General features: G+C 35.4%; 2 long non-coding RNA genes across 2 annotated transcripts; one reads left to right on the top strand and one right to left on the bottom strand.

The window, feature by feature from the left end:
* Window positions 1-438: 438 nt before the first annotated feature.
* On the bottom strand, window positions 439-1,666 carry LOC121391902. The gene is made up of 2 exons (XR_005960396.1): window positions 1,472-1,666; window positions 439-1,109 (listed from the first exon to the last, which is right to left on the bottom strand). It is a non-coding gene; the product is annotated as an uncharacterized LOC121391902 (long non-coding RNA).
* Window positions 1,667-15,533: 13,867 nt separating this feature from the next.
* On the top strand, window positions 15,534-21,663 carry LOC121391901. Its single transcript, XR_005960395.1, has 3 exons — window positions 15,534-15,659; window positions 18,760-18,810; window positions 21,546-21,663. It is a non-coding gene; the product is annotated as an uncharacterized LOC121391901 (long non-coding RNA).
* The last annotated feature ends 4,044 nt before the right edge of the window (window positions 21,664-25,707 follow it).

The raw sequence follows: 25,707 nt of genomic DNA, 5'->3' as shown, positions 1-25,707 counted from the left end.
CAATGATGCCTTCTTCTTTGCGTTTGCTGACTACACTTCTAAATTTGATCGTAGGATGAAGAGCATCATCCTCTCTAGGTCCTCATTGTTGCCATAGAGCTTGGTAGCAAGAGATTTTTGGTGAGGCCAGATCTCCTCCCTGATCTTCTGCTGCTGCGGACATCTCTGGAGGATGTGCTCTGTTGTCTGGTCTTCTTGACCGCATAGGCAAGGATTTTTTTACAATTTTTTCACCTTCAACGACCAGACTACACATTGAACATTTATTTCAGGTAGAAATAAAAACTAAACAAAAAAATTATTTTTGTTTGACAGTTTGTGTCAACTAAACCCACATTTTAATTTTTTTAAATAAAAATTCCAGAATATCTCTGTATTGGTTTGTAAAGACTGCTGTAACAAGTGATTGAATAACTAAAAGAAACAACACTAATCCAATAAATTATATTACATTTATTTACAGCACCCAAATAACAATCACATTCATTCTCCACTCCTACTTACTAACCCTAATTATATCCCTCTCACATACCACTAATCACCAGCACTCCCTCAACACTCACACTTCTCATATATAATAAACATACATTATCACCACTTTACACATAATTTCATATAAAAATATCACGTATCACAACACACAAAATAATATACTAAAACCACACAGTTCAATATAAAATGTTTCAGTTCATACCACAATCCTTATGATTCACTTCCTCGTGATCACCTTTTATATACATATATTGTTCTAACTAAATTATGTACTAACATTAGTTAGCACCCTCCATTTCAGATCAGCTCTAAATACTACATCCATATTTACACAATATGTTTCTGCTGCACAATAACAATACACTTGTTATTCACCGAGATGCTGCACGATAACAATACACTTGTTATTCACCACCACAACATCATGGCTAATAAGTAGCCCACATGTGGAACTTCAATTTCCACTTCAGCTGTACCCAACTTCCATGAATTAACATCAACGTCAGTTTCCTCGTCCCTTCTTCACATAATTCCGCAGCCCAATCACCTGGTCAAACTCTAACATTGCCCCTCGCTGCTCATCCCGTTGTTGGTCTCAACAGATACCACACAAGCTGCTGTAAACAATATACACTCCATTACTATCATGCAAAACCTCAATATTAAATACCCTTCATACATCAATCATTTTCATCATTTCACACATGTCCACATTATACAGGTTTCACAACGTATACGTTAATAACACGTACAACTTACTTCATGTGCATAATTCAATTCACATTATACATTTAATAAACACATAAATACATATAGCAAACAATTTCATTACTTTACACAATGTCCGCATTTCACAAGTTACACTGAGCATTTGCTAAATATATACATTTAATATAGCAAACTAAATACAGACCAAAATAACATTCAAATGTCACACCTCTGTAACACAATACATGTGTAAAATATTTAATTTACTTACGGTTAAACAATAACCCGAACTTCCACAAAGTCTTACACTTCTACCAAGTCTTTCCCAAACTGAATGTTCAATGATTCTCTCTCAGCGATTAATGACAAATCATCCACTCAATAGCCCAGTTCCACACTATATTCACCCAGTCAGCTTATCACTCATCTATCACTCACCCATACCACAAGCTACAATAATACAAATTGCTACCTTGCTAATTAAAGACAGCTTCATGTGTGAGATACAAGCTATGACTCATACTTCATGCTTCTCTCATTCGTATAAATTAAAATACCGTATAAATTATAAAAAATGTTATAAAATATATAACCACATATTCTCTTTCATACAATTAAAATCAGATTACCCTTGACTTGTGACAACTGCCTAGGACAATTATATATTACCAACTTTCAGAACCATCCATTCAAAAGTCTTGGAGAAGATAGCCTTTCAAAATGTCAATTACAATTTTTAAGAAGGAAAATATATACAAATTCAAATGTTAAAAATTTCTAAATATCTCTGTTAGATTCTGGAGGATGAAAATTAAAGGGTCGTGCACGTACCACGTTCCAGAACATTTCAATGAAAACTGTAAAAAGGTTAGACTTCAAAGGAAAAGTTGAAGGACGGACGAACAAATCAGTATTAGAAAAGCTCCACTGACGAACCTCATAGCATAACTAAAAAAGGATGTGAAATTTTAAACATTTAAAAAAAAGTGATACCCAAAAAAAAAATCCACCTTTTAAATGGCAATTTTGTTATTCAGATGTGATGAAATTGCATTTCAAGCCATTTAGATTTTAAAGTTTTCCGGAATAGCATGCAATTTAGCCCCACCCTCTCCTCATCAATTAACTCCTAGGCCCACACAATCAATAAGATCAGCAAGTTTGTTCATTGTTCTTGTTTATTTGGGCTTTTTATGTTATATGTCCATTTTTGTTGTAGTTTTGGGGGTTTTGTGTGGGGTTTTGTGTGGGTTTTTTTGTAGTTTTGGGGGGTTTGGGTTTGGGTTTTTTTGTTCATTGGATTGCCCTTTTCACGAGTTGGTCCATGAGCTCTTTTTCCCTTAGTCCTACCGACATCCCCAACCCCTCCCCAATTTTGTTTCGCTTTTAAAAATATTGATGGCTTCGATCATCTTGTTGAGAAGGTTCAGAGATACATGTGTATATTCCATTATTCGACGATCAGATACCAATTCAATCACAACAGGTGAATGAGTGGCGACCCTCAGGTTCAGAAATTATTACAGCCTTTCTTTTTTTTCTTCTTTTTTTTCAGTTGTTTTATTTTAATGATGATGATAAAAATAATAATAGAGGTATTTTGCTTTCCTATTGCGCATGCGTTCGCCTGTGTAACAAAGCAAAATTAAGAGATTCATACAATAAAATGAACTTAATGGGAATGTCAGGGGTTCAAAAAATTTCTAAAAAATTACCTGCCACAGGGCAAGTGCCCATCAGATATTCACTTGCCCCATATATTTTTCCACTTGCCTATATTTCTCAAGGTAACCAATTGTGTCACTCCTATTTAATTTAATACAGTGCTTAATAATGTAATAATCTTGAAGAAAGTAATTGGTTTAATTGCACAAATAAAAAAATTTGCCAATAGGTTACAACAAGTACCCAGGAAGTACTAAATACATGTATATAGATGTCTGTCCAGTAGTATCCACTGTCTCCTCTACTTGTTGATTTAAACTTTGTTTTAAATAGTGTCCATTTGTTGATTTAAAGTTTGTTATTTGTTTGGTACTGTCCATTTGTTCATCTAAATATAATTATCATGTCAATGTATGTTGTATGGCTGTAGATGTGGTGGCATTGGTTCAATTTTTTTTAGGGATTTTGGCCCATGTGTCATTATTCAATTTATTGTAAGCATATTATTTAATACTCTCTGCCCCAAAATTCTTCTTTAGGATGTTTTTACCCTGTTCATAATCATAGCTGAGAAATGTCTCTCACAAACAGCCGTAGCTGGCCTCAAAGTAAACATGAGCTCTGTTACTCTGCAAATGTTTTTACCCTGTTCATAGCTGAGAAATGTCTCTCGCAAACAGCCGTAGCTGGCCTCAAAGTAAACATGAGCTCTGTTACTCTGCAAATGTTTTTACCCTGTTCATAGCTGAGAAATGTCTCTCGCAAACAGCCGTAGCTGGACTGAAAGTAAACATGAGCTCTGTTACTCTGCAAATGTTTTTACCCTGTTCATAGCTGAGAAATGTCTCTCGCAAACAGCCGTAGCTGGCCTCAAAGTAAACATGAGCTCTGTTACTCTGCAAATGTTTTTACCCTGTTCATAGCTGAGAAATGTCTCTCGCAAACAGCCGTAGCTGGCCTTAAAGTAAACATGAGCTCTGTTACTCTGCAAATGTTTTTACCCTGTTCATAGCTGAGAAATGTCTCTCGCAAACAGCCGTAGCTGGCCTCAAAGTAAACATGAGCTCTGTTACTCTGCAAATGTTTTTACCCTGTTCATAGCTGAGAAACGTCTCTCACAAACAGCCGTAGCTGGCCTTAAAGTAAACATGAGCTCTGTTACTCTGCAAATGTTTTTACCCTGTTCATAGCTGAGAAATGTCTCTCGCAAACAGCCGTAGCTGGCCTCAAAGTAAACATGAGCTCTGTTACTCTGCAAATGTTTTTACCCTGTTCATAGCTGAGAAACGTCTCTCGCAAACAGCCGTAGCTGGCCTCAAAGTAAACATGAGCTCTGTTACTCTGCAAATGTTTTTACCCTGTTCATAGCTGAGAAACGTCTCTCGCAAACAGCCGTAGCTGGCCTTAAAGTAAACATGAGCTCTGTTACTCTGCAAATGTTTTTACCCTGTTCATAGCTGAGAAACGTCTCTCACAAACAGCCGTAGCTGGCCTTAAAGTAAACATGAGCTCTGTTACTCTGCAAATGTTTTTACCCTGTTCATAGCTGAGAAACGTCTCTCACAAACAGCCGTAGCTGGCCTTAAAGTAAACATGAGCTCTGTTACTCTGCAAATGTTTTTACCCTGTTCATAGCTGAGAAACGTCTCTCACAAACAGCCGTAGCTGGCCTTAAAGTAAACATGAGCTCTGTTACTCTGCAAATGTTTTTACCCTGTTCATAGCTGAGAAACGTCTCTCACAAACAGCCGTAGCTGGCCTTAAAGTAAACATGAGCTCTGTTACTCTGCAAATGTTTTTACCCTGTTCATAGCTGAGAAACGTCTCTCACAAACAGCCGTAGCTGGCCTTAAAGTAAACATGAGCTCTGTTACTCTGCAAATGTTTTTACCCTGTTCATAGCTGAGAAACGTCTCTCACAAACAGCCGTAGCTGGCCTTAAAGTAAACATGAGCTCTGTTACTCTGCAAATGTTTTTACCCTGTTCATAGCTGAGAAACGTCTCTCACAAACAGCCGTAGCTGGCCTTAAAGTAAACATGAGCTCTGTTACTCTGCAAATGTTTTTACCCTGTTCATAGCTGAGAAACGTCTCTCACAAACAGCCGTAGCTGGCCTTAAAGTAAACATGAGCTCTGTTACTCTGCAAATGTTTTTACCCTGTTCATAGCTGAGAAACGTCTCTCACAAACAGCCGTAGCTGGCCTTAAAGTAAACATGAGCTCTGTTACTCTGCAAATGTTTTTACCCTGTTCATAGCTGAGAAACGTCTCTCACAAACAGCCGTAGCTGGCCTCAAAGTAAACATGAGCTCTGTTACTCTGCAAATGTTTTTACCCTGTTCATAGCTGAGAAACGTCTCTCACAAACAGCCGTAGCTGGCCTCAAAGTAAACATGAGCTCTGTTACTCTGCAAATGTTTTTACCCTGTTCATAGATGAGAAACGTCTCTCACAAACAGCCGTAGCTGGCCTCAAAGTAAACATGAGCTCTGTTACTCTGCAAATGTTTTTACCCTGTTCATAGCTGAGAAACGTCTCTCACAAACAGCCGTAGCTGGCCTCAAAGTAAACATGAGCTCTGTTACTCTGCAAATGTTTTTACCCTGTTCATAGCTGAGAAACGTCTCTCACAAACAGCCGTAGCTGGCCTCAAAGTAAACATGAGCTCTGTTACTCTGCAAATGTTTTTACCCTGTTCATAGCTGAGAAACGTCTCTCACAAACAGCCGTAGCTGGCCTCAAAGTAAACATGAGCTCTGTTACTCTGCAAATGTTTTTACCCTGTTCATAGCTGAGAAACGTCTCTCACAAACAGCCGTAGCTGGCCTTAAAGTAAACATGAGCTCTGTTACTCTGCAAATGTTTTTACCCTGTTCATAGCTGAGAAACGTCTCTCACAAACAGCCGTAGCTGGCCTTAAAGTAAACATGAGCTCTGTTACTCTGCAAATGTTTTTACCCTGTTCATAGCTGAGAAACGTCTCTCACAAACAGCCGTAGCTGGCCTTAAAGTAAACATGAGCTCTGTTACTCTGCAAATGTTTTTACCCTGTTCATAGCTGAGAAACGTCTCTCACAAACAGCCGTAGCTGGCCTTAAAGTAAACATGAGCTCTGTTACTCTGCAAATGTTTTTACCCTGTTCATAGCTGAGAAACGTCTCTCACAAACAGCCGTAGCTGGCCTTAAAGTAAACATGAGCTCTGTTACTCTGCAAATGTTTTTACCCTGTTCATAGCTGAGAAACGTCTCTCACAAACAGCCGTAGCTGGCCTCAAAGTAAACATGAGCTCTGTTACTCTGCAAATGTTTTTACCCTGTTCATAGATGAGAAACGTCTCTCACAAACAGCCGTAGCTGGCCTCAAAGTAAACATGAGCTCTGTTACTCTGCAAATGTTTTTACCCTGTTCATAGCTGAGAAACGTCTCTCACAAACAGCCGTAGCTGGCCTCAAAGTAAACATGAGCTCTGTTACTCTGCAAATGTTTTTACCCTGTTCATAGCTGAGAAACGTCTCTCACAAACAGCCGTAGCTGGCCTCAAAGTAAACATGAGCTCTGTTACTCTGCAAATGTTTTTACCCTGTTCATAGCTGAGAAACGTCTCTCACAAACAGCCGTAGCTGGCCTTAAAGTAAACATGAGCTCTGTTACTCTGCAAATGTTTTTACCCTGTTCATAGCTGAGAAACGTCTCTCACAAACAGCCGTAGCTGGCCTCAAAGTAAACATGAGCTCTGTTACTCTGCAAATGTTTTTACCCTGTTCATAGCTGAGAAACGTCTCTCACAAACAGCCGTAGCTGGCCTCAAAGTAAACATGAGCTCTGTTACTCTGCAAATGTTTTTACCCTGTTCATAGCTGAGAAACGTCTCTCACAAACAGCCGTAGCTGGCCTCAAAGTAAACATGAGCTCTGTTACTCTGCAAATGTTTTTACCCTGTTCATAGCTGAGAAACGTCTCTCACAAACAGCCGTAGCTGGCCTTAAAGTAAACATGAGCTCTGTTACTCTGCAAATGTTTTTACCCTGTTCATAGCTGAGAAACGTCTCTCACAAACAGCCGTAGCTGGCCTCAAAGTAAACATGAGCTCTGTTACTCTGCAAATGTTTTTACCCTGTTCATAGCTGAGAAACGTCTCTCACAAACAGCCGTAGCTGGCCTTAAAGTAAACATGAGCTCTGTTACTCTGCAAATGTTTTTACCCTGTTCATAGCTGAGAAACGTCTCTCACAAACAGCCGTAGCTGGCCTCAAAGTAAACATGAGCTCTGTTACTCTGCAAATGTTTTTACCCTGTTCATAGCTGAGAAACGTCTCTCACAAACAGCCGTAGCTGGCCTTAAAGTAAACATGAGCTCTGTTACTCTGCAAATGTTTTTACCCTGTTCATAGCTGAGAAACGTCTCTCACAAACAGCCGTAGCTGGCCTCAAAGTAAACATGAGCTCTGTTACTCTGCAAATGTTTTTACCCTGTTCATAGCTGAGAAACGTCTCTCACAAACAGCCGTAGCTGGCCTTAAAGTAAACATGAGCTCTGTTACTCTGCAAATGTTTTTACCCTGTTCATAGCTGAGAAACGTCTCTCACAAACAGCCGTAGCTGGCCTCAAAGTAAACATGAGCTCTGTTACTCTGCAAATGTTTTTACCCTGTTCATAGCTGAGAAACGTCTCTCACAAACAGCCGTAGCTGGCCTTAAAGTAAACATGAGCTCTGTTACTCTGCAAATGTTTTTACCCTGTTCATAGCTGAGAAGTCTCTCACAAACAGCCGTAGCTGGCCTCAAAGTAAACATGAGCTCTGTTACTCTGCAAATGTTTTTACCCTGTTCATAGCTGAGAAGTCTCTCACAAACAGCCGTAGCTGGCCTCAAAGTAAACATGAGCTCTGTTACTCTGCAAATGTTTTTACCCTGTTCATAGCTGAGAAGTCTCTCACAAACAGCCGTAGCTGGCCTCAAAGTAAACATGAGCTCTGTTACTCTGCAAATGTTTTTACCCTGTTCATAGCTGAGAAGTCTCTCACAAACAGCCGTAGCTGGCCTCAAAGTAAACATGAGCTCTGTTACTCTGCAAATGTTTTTACCCTGTTCATAGCTGAGAAGTCTCTCACAAACAGCCGTAGCTGGCCTCAAAGTAAACATGAGCTCTGTTACTCTGCAAATGTTTTTACCCTGTTCATAGCTGAGAAGTCTCTCACAAACAGCCGTAGCTGGCCTCAAAGTAAACATGAGCTCTGTTACTCTGCAAATGTTTTTACCCTGTTCATAGCTGAGAAGTCTCTCACAAACAGCCGTAGCTGGCCTCAAAGTAAACATGAGCTCTGTTACTCTGCAAATGTTTTTAAATAAAAAAGGAAGGAAATGAAATGTTTTATTTAACGATGCACTCAACACATTTTATTTACGGTTAAATGGCATCAGTTATATGGCTAAGGACCACACAGATATTGAGAGAGGAAACCCGCTGTCGCCACTTCATGGGCTACTCTTTTCGATTGGCAGCAAGGGATTTTTTATATGCACCACCCTGCAGACAGGATAGTACATACCACGGCCTTTGTTACACCAGCTGTGGAGCACTGGCTGGAAATAGTGCAGGCTTGGTAAACAACAGCAGGAGAAGGGGTGTACATCGATTCAGTGGCATAGTATTGCGCCCTCTAACCAGTGGACCGTTGGCACTCCTCGAGTCCCTTCCACCAGTCCAGAATTTTGCGCCTGCGGCAACCACCCCAGTGGCCCCGCCCACAATATGCCACTGCATCGATTGCAGTCTTGTATTTTTAATTTATTGAGCATAATTTATTTGTTAAAAACTATTAATAAAGCAGAGAAAATGAATATATTCATGTATGCTTAGAGGGCATCGCATCATCACGATTATGGCGTAGGGCTAATGAAATCTGACTTAACACGATTATGACGTAGGGCTAATGAAATTAATTTCACCTTACCCGTTCATTTGTCATTGTTGTTATAGTTTTTGTACCTGCTCCTTAATTGTGAGTGATATGTACAATAAAAATTGAATTGGATTTTACACGAACGTAGGTTTACATTTGCAAAGCATAGGCACTTGATGACAGGATAATTTAATTATTCTCAATATACCACAATATACACCCCCCCCCCCCCAAAAAAACAACAAAAAAAACAACAACGTATTGCTATGGTCAAAGAGAAAGAAAAACAAGAAGAAAGATAATAATATTTACAATAAATTAGCGTCCCAACCACTAACACGTAGCATGTATTGGTACGAGCGTGTTCCAAACACTGAAGCAAACATATAATTTGAAAACAGGGGTCTGCTATTTTAACAAAATGTTATTTAAAAACAATAGTAGACACTTATTGATTACAACAGGCTTTCGATCACAGTGGACCGGTGACTATAACTCAGTGCAATAACCAACGTATCATGTACTAGTGTCATTGGGAAATGGTTTAACTTTATTATCCTGTCATCAAGTACCTATGTTGCAAAGTACTGAAAAGCATTAAGTACATGTATGTTCTGCTACAAGGTTTATTATATATAAACTAAAATATCTTGCAACTTTTACAAGATTACAGTTCATAATATGTGTGCTTTGTTCAAGTGAACTCGGAAATTGTGAACTTGCTTTAAATTACGCCCGTTCATTTGCAAAGAGCACATTCCGGAACTGTGTTAACGTCTAATTTAATTTCAATATTATAATTTTAAACTGTATCCCTCCTCATGTACCATGTTTTCAAGGATTAAACATTTTGATTGCACACACAAGGCATGTATACTTTATTTTTATATAAGCTGTAAAGCGTATTGGACGCTATTTCCAAGTTTGAAGATCATGAAACTGATTATTTGTACGAATTCAGTTGAACGTTCAGTGGCAGAAATTGCCGATCTTAGTCGATAATAAAAGGGGAACAACTCTAAAGTTATTTTCGGACTTTTCAACACATTGTTTTCCGTCTTGGTGTGTTAACGCATTGGTAAGAGTACCGATCGTTCCAGCATTTAATGTTAGGGTTAGTTCTCCTTAGAGCTATGTACATATTCGGACGATTGGAACTCTTTCCAAAGGTTTTACCGAGATTTGTAAAACATTTTAGGTGTTACATTAGTCACTTGTCATCGGGCATATGCAGTTAACATAATTACTTGCCCGGCATGAAAATTCCACTTGGCATGGGCGTCGGGCGATGGGATTTTTTATCCCTTGAATTTATTTGCTACTTTTAACAATTAGAATTATAGTTTTATTACATACCCATTAAATCTTACTATATAAATACAGCTCTGAATACAAGAATTGAATACAACTTTCCGTATTCAACTCAACTGCCGGAACTATACCGTATTCAACGCTACTATTTATAGCACATGGTTACCGGGAATGCCCTTCGCGATATGTAAACAAAGTTTGTGCTTGGTTTGTTTAAAATGTTATTTTGTGGAAAATTTGAACTGAAAACAGACGAAAACGGTTACAAATATTTACAATTTAATGAGCGCGATACCAAAACTTGAGACGGGAACACTACTAACCAACAAGCTTTTAATCCACGATAGTTAGGCCTAAGGTCGACGACAGTCACTTTCTGGACCCTTGTTTTGGCTTCGTTACATCGTACACAATTCTTATTCTTTTTGAATAAATAAAACATCTCCTACCGTAATTTTGTGATATGATCTATTTGAAAAAAGGTACGTTTTATTTCTTTCATCTTTCAAAACTTCAAATTAATATTTTTTCCAGAATTATGAAAAAAAAAAAACCGACCTGTAAACAGCGTTGTCTGCTTGTTATAGGAATTTGACAGGGGTCAAGGTTAGTAGACTAGTTTTTATTTTAATATGGCGCAGTATTGTAATAATACAGCTAATTTTGAATTTAAATGACATCAGTATTCCAATGACGTCACTTTGCATCTCCTTACAATAACCATAAACTGGGTACATGACGTTTCCTTTTTGGAAAAATTCCAATGTAAAATTGCTATCACTTTTTTTTTTTTCTTAACATTACTAATGCACCTGGATGTCTTTGAACAAAATCTTGTGATTAAAAAATTGCACCTTTTACGAAATATGGATTTCTAGTGAAATTACGGTAAGATATACTATATTTATTGTGTACGAAGCCAAAACAAGGGTGCGAAAAGTGACTGTCGTCGACTTTAGCAACAATGCCATCTCCTCACGTAGAAAACTTGAATGAACTGTCAACCGGATTATTCAGTGGAGCGATGATTTATGGAGGCACATTTTTTAATATAAACTTAAAACTTTTCAGCAACGAATAATTCCATGAACATCAATAAATGAAAACACACCAATGACGACTCAGACACTGATAAAACTGGCACGCTCAAATTAAATATTATATTGTTCGTGAATTTTAGCTATTACATTGTCTTTAAAAGGCATTTCAAACAATATCATTAAAATTATAGGTAACTTTTCACTCGTTCTTTCTTATTTCTGTTTATTGTTTAAATAGAACTATATTCCTATGTGTAATAATTGGTGGTTCTTCGGTCTGCGTAGTAACACAGCTGACCTAGTTGTGTAAATTTAGAAATCCCCGTCATTAGCTAGCAGTGTTACAATTTCTAAATTATTATTTTGAAAAAAAAATCCAATTTAGGGTATGTAATAAATACAAAACTACATATATGTGGTTTTCTGATTTCTGTATTCCACTCGTGTATTTCCTGCAGGAAAACCCTTCTGCCTGTGGCATCGGGGTTTCCTGCAGGAAATACACTCGTGGAATACAGAAATCAGAAAACCACATATATGTAGTTTTGTCTATATATTCAAGTGGATTTCAAGTGATATTTAATTCTTCACATGTATCAGTATTTAAATTTTAATAAAATATGCCTCCTCTTCCTCGTAAAAAACACAAGCACTATTTTTCCATTATTGTTTCATTAAAAAGGACAATCATATAAATACTAAACAATGCTACATGTCATTATTCTTTATTGATTTATTTACTTTTATTTACTTTTCACTATCATATATATCAGACACATACAATTTCATTTGAAATATCTGGTATTTCTTTATTTTATTTTATTTTATTTTATTATTTTATTATTTTCTTTCTTTATTTCTTGTATTTACTTTCCACTATCATTTATATGAAACACACACATATATCGAGGTTATTACCAAAATGTGTTTCAGTATCGTCAATGTCATATATTAGGAATAAAAATGGTATTATGCAAGCCTCTGCCGAGTGTAATACATTATGTTTATTCCAAATATATGATATTGACAATACCGAAACACATGAGGGTAATAATTTCTTTATAATATAATATCATACAACATATTTAAAAAAAATATATATACCAGTCAGCCATCGATCGATATTCAAACAACGTATGAATATGTGATATGGTGTTGTTTTGATTGGGAATGACGTCGGATATCCTTACATAAAAAATAAACTAGCACATGACATTTCTTTTAATGCTGAACAAATTTCGAAGGAGAGTTCCTACTGACATGTTTTTGTTTGACAACTGCTGATGCATATATGTCAATTCTGGAGTGTCACCATAGTACGTTTGCTTAAATGTCTATAAACGTAGCTCAAATTATTTTATTATAATTCTTTCTTTCTTTTATTTACTTCTGACTATCACTTATATCAGTCACATACAGCTTCATTTGGTATATCTGGCACTTATGAAGTTTAAAATTATTTTTTAAGTTACGTGTATTTATTTATTTATTCATTTACTATTCAATTTATTTTCTTTGTTTATTTGTTTAACTTCGTTTGAAATATCTGATATTTACAAAGTTTTTAAAATATTATTTATTTATATATTTATTTATTTATTTGGCGTAACGCTTTTTTTTCTTTCACTGTTTTAATTATGGTATTTCGTCTTAAATTCAGGCTTGGTGTGTTTACTTTTGTTGATTGTCCATTATCTGAGGCATAGTACTGAATTGCTTCCAACATTAAAACAAAGTACCTTTTGACTGCACATAATAACCCTTACGGAAATAACCTATACAAACTTATAAGTGGAATATACTTTACTTATAAGCCACTTATAAGTTACCTATATATTGGTATAAGTGAAGTATCAGTGTGTATAAGTATAAGTGAAAAAAATTGTTAACTGATACTTCACCGATACTCCACATATATTTCACCTATAAGTGGTTTATCAGTGGTATAAGTGAACTGGAATTAAGACATTTTTGTTCTGTTTCTACATGTATAAGTGAAATATAAGTGAACAATTAGTTTGGAGATAGTCCTTTTGCAAAGGAAATGATGTGTTCCAAATGAAAGGGGGAAAAGCTAAGTCCAAGACATTTTCATGGTTATTTTTTAAAAATTCATAACTTCTCAAAGGATTTATCGAATTCATTGGGAACAGTGGCTAAACAACCAAACATACATGTAGCAGATTTAGATAGTATTTACAATAATTTAAAAAAAAAAAAAAAAAAAAAAAAAAAATGTCGGGGTGGGGGAGTCTATTGAAAATGAGGGGGTAGTATGGGATAATTACAAGATATATTGATACATATGGTTATATATGATTAAAACAGGATAATTACAAGATATATTGATACATATGGTTATATATGATTAAAACAGGATCATCTTGTAATTATCCCATACTACCTCCTCACTCTCAATAGACTCCCCCACCCCGACACACCTGTCATAATAAAGATCTGTAAAAAGTAGCTGATGGGGGGGGGGGGGGGGGGGAAGAGGTGATCCCCATCACAATGTTTATCGATCACAGTATGGATTTATTTTAGGGGTTGGGGGGCTAAAAACGAAATATTACAGGGTAGGCTACCACTCACATCTCATATATATATATATATATATATATATATATATATATTGCTGCTAAGTAATAATATAATTATAATTTCAATTAAATAATAAAATAAATAATTTTAAAAAAATAAAGTCAATAAAAATTGTTTTTAAAAAAAGCATAATTATTGTTAATTTGTTGTTATTATAATAATACAGACACACACATACATATGGCAGTTGCTGTTGGTGCTGTTGTTCCAGCTAGCCATGCTGTATTCATGCTGTACGTCTCACACCCACCCACCACCACTATTTGTTTTTTTTACCAGATTGTGTTAAAATAGGCACAAAAACCAAATTAAAATGAATTAATATTACTATAACAGATTGTGCCCCCCCCCCCCCCCTTCCTTTCAGGTATCATTACTTGTGGTCTATTATTTATTAAGATTGATTTTGTTTTGGGTTTTTTAATCTGAATTTTCACACACAAAATAATAAAAATGTTAGTTTTTTTGTTAAATCACAAGGAAGAAAAATAAAGTAAGCTGGTGTATCACTCCCATCCCTGGTTCTCACAAATCCATTTATAGAAACTACAATCCATAGGCAAGATTTCTTCTTTTTTTTTAATTTGGGGGGGCGAATTCTTCGTGATGGGATCACAAAAAAAAAAAAAAAAAGCCACACCTTTAGGTAACCTTATCTATAATTCGCTAGAAAAAATATGAGCTTTGGTATTAAAAAAAAAAAGAAGAAAAAAAAAAGGTTATGCCATACGCACTCATCGCACCTCCCCCCTCGCCCACCCCACCAACCACCCTGCATACGGACCTGTGTTATGTCGCATACATAATCCGACTAGATCGGTCAGCATAAGTCTGTTTTAAAATGTCTTTGCAAACATAATTACGTTCATTTATAATATAATAAAGACAGTATAAAATTATGCATAACACTGGCTCTTGAAAATGTTTAGTCAAATCTTTACTCAGGAATCTGTACGTTTAAATTCTATTTATTTATAATTCAATTAATTGGAATCTGGATAATAATTACGTTGTGTTTTGTTATTACATTGTTTATTTCATTATATGCAGAGTAATCATTTATAATGCTTAATAGACAGAAGGCCACAAAGGCGCTAGATTAGTACATAATTATGATAATAATAATTATTATTATTATTATTATAAGTCTGTGTCGTCTTAAAAGACCAACGAAGGTTAAAAGCGATAATATGATTGGTCGGTTCCTGAACAGTCATACCTGGGATTTGATTGGCTTAGGTCTCACTACACAGATCACTTCCAGGTGAGAGTTCATTCATCACGGTCCACTATAGTTCCTAATTATGGCACATGTTATGTTTCACATATTCACTTCTAGGAAATGGTGAAGAATTAAAACAATATGTATGTTTAATGGTAAGCCTTCTGGCTGTATTTTTGCCCATGTTATTTTGTATTATTGTGCATCAACCTTTTGGGACATGGGTATATAGTGCAAGTGACAGCGGAGTGAATCGGTTTATGAACCACCTGTTCGGACCGGTACTACAGCCAGATGCGGTCATATAGCAAAAAATTGAGACGGAAATGTTCACAATTTTGGAATGAATACAAATGCTTATATAATGTATGTTCGCAGTGGTTTATGTTGTTAGTGCCAACGAGAACCCGTTCTATGGGCAATCTTCGCTTGAAGTTGGGCAGTTTAACATGGCGGATGACATCTGTGTAGTGAGACCTTAGAGATAACAACAGGAAAAAACGCGCCATTTGCAGTTTGCCAAAATAAATTTAATAATAAATAATGACAAAACATCGTGTATTTTGCACTATGAATTGGGTTTGAGATCATTTTGATTGAGCAGAAACAATCACAGTTTATTACCGAATACTTGGCTATGGCGGAAAATGAAGAACTTCGGTCAAGTTTCGGATGTCCTACTATTTTCGTCACGTTTGGAAGGGCAAAAAGGTAAACATGATTTTACTATTTTCTTACTTATTCTAGACACCTTTAATATATAAGTTGACATCTTTAACTGTATTTGTTCTAATATTGTGTGATGTTTGATGACAATCGAACGAATGTAACGTGTTGTACATGATGCAACATTGGGTAATGACACAGAAAATTTCCAAAATGGCCGATCAAGGCATATTTTTCGGGGGCAATTTAAATACACATAGATCACATTGACATAAATAATACATTTAAATGCAAAATAAATATTTTAAGATGCCAAATTGATGCATTTATTACAGAATTGTTTTTGTTATTTCACCGATGTGTACAGATTTTTACAACGATAGTAATGCTTTTTTGTGGCGATTTAGGTCACATGACCAGTTTCACGTACTCTGATAGGTCAGCAGTCTTTGTTTACAAATTAATTTAGTTTTAATTGGTTTAATTTATTTAAAGTATCACAAGTAGCAATCATTTTTCATTTTACTTAGTAATATATATTGTTTTGGGGTACCATATGTTTCGTCCCCAAACCAGTTCGCCCCCAGTCAGTTCACCCACAACTATTAGAGGGTTCGCCCCCTCCCCTAATATTATGTTAGGTAATAAAAATTATTTTGGCTTAGGTAATTGGTTGTTTGGCAAGTCTTCCTTATTCCCCCCCCCCCCCCCCCCCCCCAACACATTTAAAAAAATATTTGTTAGAGATAGTTATTAATTGATCTTTTTTTAAGCTTATAAAACATTTTGTTTTATAATTTTAAGCAACATAATGTGTATATTTCATAATCCTTTCTGGTGATCAGGCTTGGGGTCGCAACGTCATGCATTCATATTTTTTTTGTACATACAAAATTAATTATTTCAAAGTAAAATTTGGTTTGGGCTACAATAAACCTCAATTGTTTAGGGTACCAGACGTTTCGCCCCCAAATCGGATGTCACTTCACCCTCGCGTGCTTAACCAGTTTGCCCCCACAAAGGTACCAGTTCACACCCATAAAGATTTATACGTATTAATTAATTAAACTGGTGATTATGTGCCCGCACTGACTCAGGATCCCCTCTAAGAAAAGAAACACACACACAAACACGGTTTAACATGCCTCTAAAGAAACAATACAGTAATTGTTTAAAAGTAACAAATAATTGAGATTTGGGGGCGAACTGACAAATAGTTGGGGTTGAACAAGCAAACAGTTGGGGGCGAACTGGTACATGGGGCGAACAGGTCAAACTGGGGGCAAAACGTCATGGATTCATTGTCTATACAAAAAGTAAGTTTGTTTTGTTTAAAGACACCACTAGAGCACATTGATTTATTAATCATTGGCTATTGGATGTCAAACAGGTAATTTTTGAGAGGGAACCTGCTAAAAATTAGTAGCAATGTATTTTTATCTATGCACCATCCCACAACAGGATAGCACTTACCAAGATGAAATACATACGAAATCGTGCAACAATTGCCGATCGATGCATACTTATTGTTTGCTGAGAATATATATAAATTTAAAATGTTTATACCATTATATTTTGTGTTTCTTGTTTACTCTGTTCACTTCACCCCCAAATGTCGGTATGGATGCCCCCAAATATGTACAACACATATTTGGTTGCATTTTGTATTTATATTATAAAAATTGTTTCATATTACTTTGACTGGGGTGTGGTATCAAGCCTTTTCGCCCCATGCCAGTTAATTTCTTTTCAAAACGCTTGTCTTCTCTTTTGAAAAAAACTATAAAACTCTTAAACTGACACAGGAAAATTCTTGGATAGGATATTGACATACCTTTGGGGATGGATTGGTTTGCATGAGGATGAAATGGACATTTATTTTGATTACAAGAAACACAAGTTATATATACAGTCGACCTTCGATAACTCAAACTTCGATCTTTCGTAAACGTCGATCTCTCGAAGTGAAACGGCGGTCCCAGCCGAACTGCTATACAAACTAGTAATAACAGACTTCGAACAGATCTCTCAAAGTAATTTTGTGGTCCCACCATAAAAAAATAAGGGATATTGCACTTCCAAAACTCGAAGTTTGTGGAGTGACTGAGCCTTTTAACTGTACCGGTAATACTTTAAAGAAAAATGAATCGTCACCCAAGCCAAGCGTGAGTGCCCCGACTGGTCTCGGCTATCGATGATACACGCGGTAATTACAGAATAATAGATCGCCGACTATGCGGAACGAAATGATCCTACATGCCTGCATTGGGTAGTCGGTGTTTGTACACGGCAGCGGGCCTCATTACACAAAGTACGGATAGTCTTGTAATCTTCAAAGAACTGTTGTAATAACAATTAACGCTGTTTGTTTGCAGAACCGTGAACATTCGGAAGAAATGCTGCTCAATCTGTGTAAGATTACAGACACAGTAATGAAAGACGATTTTTGAAGCAAGTGTGACAAAATTTTATCGGATAGTTTGGCTCTTTGTACTTTGTGATTTGAGAGCTATAAATTATTTTGTACTGTTGTGAATGTTTTACATGTAAAAAAAAAAGTACATAACCTAGTGCTATTTGGCATACAGCGTTTTGATTTGTTATGTTATGTCTCGCTATGTTATTGAGGGTTTTTAAAATGATTTTTGTGATTTACAATAATTTTGCTATTTATATTGTGTATTTTTTATTTGGTAAACAAACGTACTTAGTGCTAATCGACATTCAGTATTTTAATTTATTACAACGTTACGTTCCGCCTTGTTTTGACATTTGAAAAATATATCAACTTTAATTTATCGCTTACTTCCGGTTATATGTAAGTACGTGCTTTCAGTTTTCTTTTTCTTTTTTTTTACTTTCTTTTTTTTTACTTTACTTCAATTAATACAATAAAAGTACACAGAGATGTACGTCAAATTGATCGGATTTATCTCGTTTCTGTTAATATTTACTTAGTTTTATCATATACACAGAAGAAATGTGCTAACATCCGATATCAATGAAATGATAATACTGCAATGCAGTTTCACTTGGAGGTCTGCTGTACGAATTTCGAACTCCCTGAAACTCGAACTATTTCGTCGTCCCCTTCAACTTCGAGTTAACGAAGTTTGACTGTATATATATTTTTTTTTTTTCCCAGAAAAATCGTCAGCGCATTCTGGTCATCATATTATGGAAATATTTGTGACTGGTATGTATTTAGCAAACAATAATCTTGTTTTAAGATGCATGACTTGATGCATAAGTTAACCTTTAGACTACTGGATTAATTTTTAACAAAAACCATGTTGAGTGGGTACAAGTTTATAATTTTTACTCACATATATTCACTTAAATGTTTCATAAATACATGAAATAAAGTTCATATATGAATCGGTAAGTATTATTTTCGTGTCTTTTTTTGTAATTTTTATTATTTTAGATCGGCTAATGGTGATTAAAATTAGGCAAAAAATCGAAAAAGTTGCGTTTACTTACGGGCATTTGTGGCCAGCTGTCCAGTATTTATGTCCATTATTCCCGATAACAGTGGTTTTCTGACCAGAATTTTTTTTTAAAACCCGAACTACGATTCATATTGCAATATTTGGTCATTTTCGTTGTTGGTAAAACGATCAAATTTATTATCAAATTAGCTGTTGCAATCAGCTATCGATCCCTGAAAATTACCGCGACGTGCCGCCATTGTTGTCAAGTGAAAATACTTGCCGAAAACCACTTTTTTAACTCAAAATTTCAAGGTATTTTCAATTGAAAAAAATCAAAACAAAAACCACCATTTTGAAAAAAAATCTTTTTTCTTTAATTATATTTCCGTTTCCGGTGAGTGTCGTGTGCAAAATGGCGGGAAATATGAATTGGGGAATGCACTGTATACAGTGTACAGTATATCGACTGACGTGACGTCGGGCGAGATATCTCGCCTGCAGTAGTCAGAAGGTTAAGAGGTGGTCGTTCAATGTCACAAGCCATTATACATAATTATTCAAAAATGTTTGATTATACCAGATCACTTGGAAATTAACTTTAACATGTGTTATCAGGTTAGTAGGAAATGCAATCTCTGCATGACAGTTGGTTGGTAATTTTTAAAACATCTATTTCAGGATAATAACTTTTACACTTTCCTTAACATTAGAATTTTTTTATTTTTTTCCAATTCTTCCTTGTCCGCCCATATTCTTGAGTGAGCATCTTGAATTAAACATTTTAATAATAAAAAAAGTAACTTCCAGTTTACATTTGAACAGCATCTGACATCACATGTATGGTCACTGACAAGCATGCAGGGCTTTTTCTCATTCTAACCAGTGCACCACAACTGGACAAAGACTGTGGTATGTGCTTTCCTGTTTGTGGTAAAGTGCATATAAAAGACCCCTTGCTGCATTAGAAAAGCTGTAGCAGGTTTCCTCGGATGACTACGAGTCAGAATTACCAAATGTTTGACATCCAATAGCCGATGATTAATTAATCATTAATTAAGTGAGAAGAAACCTGCTACAATTTTCCATTAGTAGCAAGGGATCTTTTATATGCACTATCCCACAGACAGGATAGCACATACCACAGCCTTCGATATACCAGTCGTGGTGCACTGGCAGGAACAAGAAAAGCCCTAAGGGCCCATCGACAGGGATCGATCATGGGTCAACCGTGCATCAATCGAGCGCTTTACCCCTATAGCTGGAAAGGAGTTGCATGCAGTTCTATGATATACATGTAGTATACATGTACAAACTAATACATGTAGATAAATGCATATTTTATTTTTTTTAATTTCATTATTTCTCTCCCTTTATCTTTTCGTAATAGTTTATATTTTGTAGGCCTGAAAATTGGTACAGATTCTTTAGATTCAAATATATATCATGTATTTTATTTTTTGATTTCTTCATAATTAAAATTAAAGGTCAACATTGAATATTTCAAAGTCTGTTTTATCCTTGAGATTTGATTGATACCAGGTAAAAAAGTAAACTTAACTGAAAATTAGTTTGTTTTCTCTTGAAGTTTTGATTCCCCACACCTGAAACTTGGTTCTCTAGGGTAGTCTTTTTAAAACTAACAGAAAGAACTAACTGTTTACATTAATAACAAACAATAGCTAATTACATAGCTAGAGGCACTGATTTTCCGCTATCGTGGAATCGCGGAAATACCTATCTGAAACGGAATTCCCAATTTTTTTCAAAAACATTATTTAACTTTAAATAGCGCATTTGATTAATTAAAATTTATTTTTCGAACTAGAAACTATGGCCACCGACATCTGCCTATGCTACGCTACGACACTAGTACCTTTGTATGTTACGCCAAATGTTTAATGTAGAGTATCTAGACGTTTTACCAGTCATGTTTTCTTCGCTTATTCCCGGCGATTTAACGGGAAAAACCGAACATTGTGAGCTAAAATTGTCCGATATTTACTCAAGTGAAAGATATATTATGTTATGTTTGCTAATTAATTTTTAACATTTGCGGCATTGCCATATTTCTGATCTCAGAAAAGAATGCAGTAATTGCATATTGTATACCAGGCTTTGTTCAAAATAAATTATACAAGGGAAGTGGTTTATAGTGTGATTGTTTGTAATTATTTTCCCGATCATATCGTAAAGAAAACTGAAGTCTGTGTCGTGGCGTATTCTTGTTTAAATTTAAACTAAAAATAAATATAAACTACTGACATATTTTGCCTCATTGCATATTTATTTATTTTATACCAGCTATTAATTGCGGTGTGTGGTGTGTGTGTGTGTGTGTGTGTGTGTGTTTGTGTGAGAAACAAAAACAGAATTTGTTCAATACTGAAACGGAAAAAAACAGAATTTGTAACATTATGAAACGGAAAAGAGAAAAATCTGAAACGGAAAATCAGTGCCTCTACATAGCAGATCTATCCAGACTACATTTGTTTTTCAGAATCCCATCTGAATGTTGGATGACATATATCAAGATGACACTGAACAGGACATAACTGAGGAAAATGGATGTGAGAGAATCCAATCTAACAGTTGGAAATAAATATATATATTATTTATAAAATATTTGTTTGCATATACTGTTCAGATATATTAGTGAAAAAAAGAAAGAAAGAAATGTTTTATTTAACGACGCACTCAACACATTTTATTTATGGTTATATGGAGTCAGACATATGGTTAAGGACCACACACATTTTGAGAGGAAACCCGCTGTCGCCACTACATGGGCTACTCTTCCGATTAGCAGCAAGGGATCTTTTATTTGCGCTTCCCACAGGCGGGATAGCACAAACCATGGCCTTTTTTGAACCAGTTATGGATCACTAGTTGGTGCAAGTGGTTTACACCTACCCAGCAGTGGTCGTAGGAAGCTGCCAAAAGGGAGGGGGGGGGGGCGCACACCTATACACACACACACACACACACACACACACACATATATATATGCATTAATCATCAAAGGGGAGAAACAGTCATCACACTGATGGTCAGTGTGGGGATTCTGTTTCCAAGTTTCGTGCAGGCCGTATCATCCACAAGGCTAACTACGCTGAAGCCTAGGAGCCCAACAGGTACTACGAGCTCGTCAATTTTTAATTTTTTTTTTTATTTATTTACTTCTTTTTTTTCTTCTTTTTTTTTGCTGAGGCACTGTAGTGGGGTGAAAGATTGAAGTACCGGTCTCAGTGGAGTACATTGAAGTACCAGAAGGGACCCGAAGCCTTGTGGCCTGACCATGGGTTCGTGTAATCCACTACAATACCGTTCAGCTGGTATAATGTATTCTAAACAAAATAATATGCTGATGGACACTGCTTGTGGTTCTAGCGAATACTAAATGTGATATTTCACAAATTATTGTTGATACCTGTCACACTGAGTCCAGTGAATTGCTGCAAGTTGTACTTTCAGGAAAACAATTATGTCACTATACATTGGTTTTGTCTCAGTCCTTGAAAATTATATTTTTTTTAGAAATTTGTTTTCTCTGTTTTGCATTCGTTACCATGGCGTAAATAAAATGTGTTGAGTGCGTTGTTAAAAAAAAAAAAAAAAAATTGTTGTTGGTTACCATGGTAACAGAATTCACAATTTTCACTCTTCTCTTGTAAACAGCTGGGAGCTTATTATTACATCATTATACAGTGATTTGTATTCAAATAAATTCATTTAAAACATTTCATATGGGAAACGGTTCCTCTTTTTGTATTGGTTACCATGGTAACAGAATTAATAATGTTCATTTGAAAATGACAGGAAATGAAAGGGCATATACCTTTTTTAAAATCTTGTGTCATTTGACAAAGATATATAAAGTAATAGAGATAGTATACATATTTTTAGTGTGTATGTAATGTTGGACACAATGTCCACAAGTTACAAAAATGCGTTGATGGTAGTATGTGCATTTGACCCTATTATTCAAAAACAAAATTGGCTGTCTACTTAATTCTTTTTCTAAATCGAGTAGTATGGTTAATAGATCACACCATAGACTTAAATTAAAAGCAAAATATTAATTTTAAATTAAAGTTTTCATAATTATTAATGAAAAAATGGTATATTGAAAGTTGCAGCTGTTGCCATGGTAACATAAATAATATAACTGACAACAAAATGCTATAATTTCATAGGTGGATTTCCTTTGTATATGTGTGTGTAATTTCATGTTGAAATGTCAAGAGGTTTTGATAATATTACTAGAAATGTATAATAGTTAATGTTGGACATTATCTTCATAATTTACAAAAAAGCGTTGATGACAGTATATGCATTGCACCCTATTATTCTGAAAAAAATTGGCAGTCTACTTAATTTTTTCTTTAAATCAATCACTATGCTTAATAAATCACAGCATACACTTAAATTAAAAGAAAAATAGTAGTGTTTTATTCATCTTTTCTTAATTATTAATGAAAAAATTGTATACTGAAATTTCCAGCTGTTGCCATGGTAACATAAATAAAATAACCATCTAAAAAATGCTATCATTACGTAGGTGGATCATTATGGTATATATGGGTGTAATTTTATGTTAAAATGTCCATGGATTTTAATAAAATTACTAGAAATGTAGAACAGGTGAAAATTCTTTAAATTTAGCAAAAAGAATGTGGCAGTATAAGGGTTAAGAACCGGTGATTCGGCGCACTTGGTATTTTGCTTAAGTATGCTTTGAAAGTTATCATGTTGTCAGTGTTTTTAACGAATTAAAGTTCAATTCATTTTTCAATGGTTAATCAAGTATCAACATATTTATTGTTAAGGGTGCAATTAAAAAAAGAAAAAGAAGAGAATTATCAATAATTATATCATAATTTCAAAATAAATAATTCACCTGTTTTTGTGTATATAAACGTGAAGTAGGTCAGCCTTATTGATATTAAGAATGTTAAAACCAGTATAAAAACACCTTTCCCACATGTTTTAAATTATAGTAATTATTTTTGTTTGGTTATTTTTATTTAACTGAAAAGGAAAACACAGACAAATGCAAACAAAACAAAAGTTTTACACCTTAATCGACAGTCATTTCAGTTCACAATTTTCACATCATTATAAAAAATAAAAGTGAAATAAGATCCACGTGTGTGCACAATCTACCCGATAAAAATAAAATCCATGTAGGCATCTTAGCCATGCATGACAATGAACATGTATGCATCTGCAGTACTGTGCCACTCAAGAAAATTATTCCGAAACTGATCATGAGATGGGTCATGTGTGATCGTTCATTTTCATAGTAATATTTTTAACAAGACAAAACAAAAAAGTACTAAAATAATTGTGGGACAATAGTGTAGCGTTTATGGGCTAAAAGTGAGGTCATGGGCGGTCTATAAATAGCGGGGTCAATGATTCACATCTACTGCGCCGAATCACCGGACATGCAAATTGTTTTGGATACAAGGGGATGCCTATATTTATGCACCATTTTAAAACAGTTTGTAGTATATTTCAGATTATGCACTGCTTCACTGGTGAGAGATACATTTTATTAAATATTTCACAGTGTTCACATAGAAAATGGTCCTTGAATGCTTAGGTGCGCCGATACACCGGATAGCACTGTATATATATATAACTGTCCCCAACCCTACACTAATTTTAACAAATATTTTTAAAATGTGTTGATTGGGGTGGGGGGTGGGGGATAAGGAGGATTTGCCAAACAAACAATAACCTATGCCAAAATCATTTTTATTACCTAACATATTAGGGGATGGACGAACCGATAAATAGTTGGAGTTGAACTGACTGGGGACAAAACTTTATCCAGAGGTATGCAATACAATTAGAATATGATTAGTAGGGTAATTAGTATGCAGTACTAGTAATATATGACAACAAAACTAGGGTTAGCCAGTGGGGGGAGGGGGAGGGTAATGCCAGCATGTACATTTTGGAAATTTTGTGTGCAGTGATCCGCCATTTTGAACATTTTCTATGCAGTGCCGAGCACATTACACTCGTTCGATTGTCATCGAACACCACACAATATAAGGTTAAATACAGTTAAACATGTCAACTTATATATTAAAGGTGTCCAAAATAAGTAAGAAAATAGTAAAATCATGTTATCTTTTTTTCCCTTCCAAATGTGACGAAAATAGAACACAAACATATATGCACATCGTAGGAGTTCTTCATTTTCCACCATAGCCAAGCATTCAGTAATAAAATCTGATAGTTTCTGCTCAGTCAAAATGATCTCAAATTCAATTCATAGTGTAAAATACATCTTTTTTTTCTCAAAATAATAATTATTTTCGCAAACTGCTAATGGCGCCTTTTCTATTGTTACATCTAAGTCAATCGAATTCTATGACTGTTCAGAAACCGACCAATCATATTATCGCTTTTAACCGTAGTCTTGATGATATTCACTGGTGATCAGTGCCGAGTTCAGCCAAAATGTCGCAAAGTATTTTTGTACGTATCAGGCCAATATAAGCAGGGGTGAGGGAGGGGCGAGCGACAAGTGCGTACGCACCCCTCCAGAATTATGAAAGGTTCATATTTTTTTCTATCAAATACATTATGTAAAGCTATTTTGTTGTTGTTGGGTTTGGTGGTTTTTTTGGCCATTGTTGGTGGAA

Source organism: Gigantopelta aegis, unplaced genomic scaffold (genome assembly GCF_016097555.1).
Source record: "Gigantopelta aegis isolate Gae_Host unplaced genomic scaffold, Gae_host_genome ctg3080_pilon_pilon:::debris, whole genome shotgun sequence".
NCBI lineage: Eukaryota > Metazoa > Mollusca > Gastropoda > Neomphalida > Peltospiridae > Gigantopelta > Gigantopelta aegis.
Note: the sequence above shows the minus strand (reverse complement) of the source record. Positions and strands in the feature narration are given on the sequence as shown.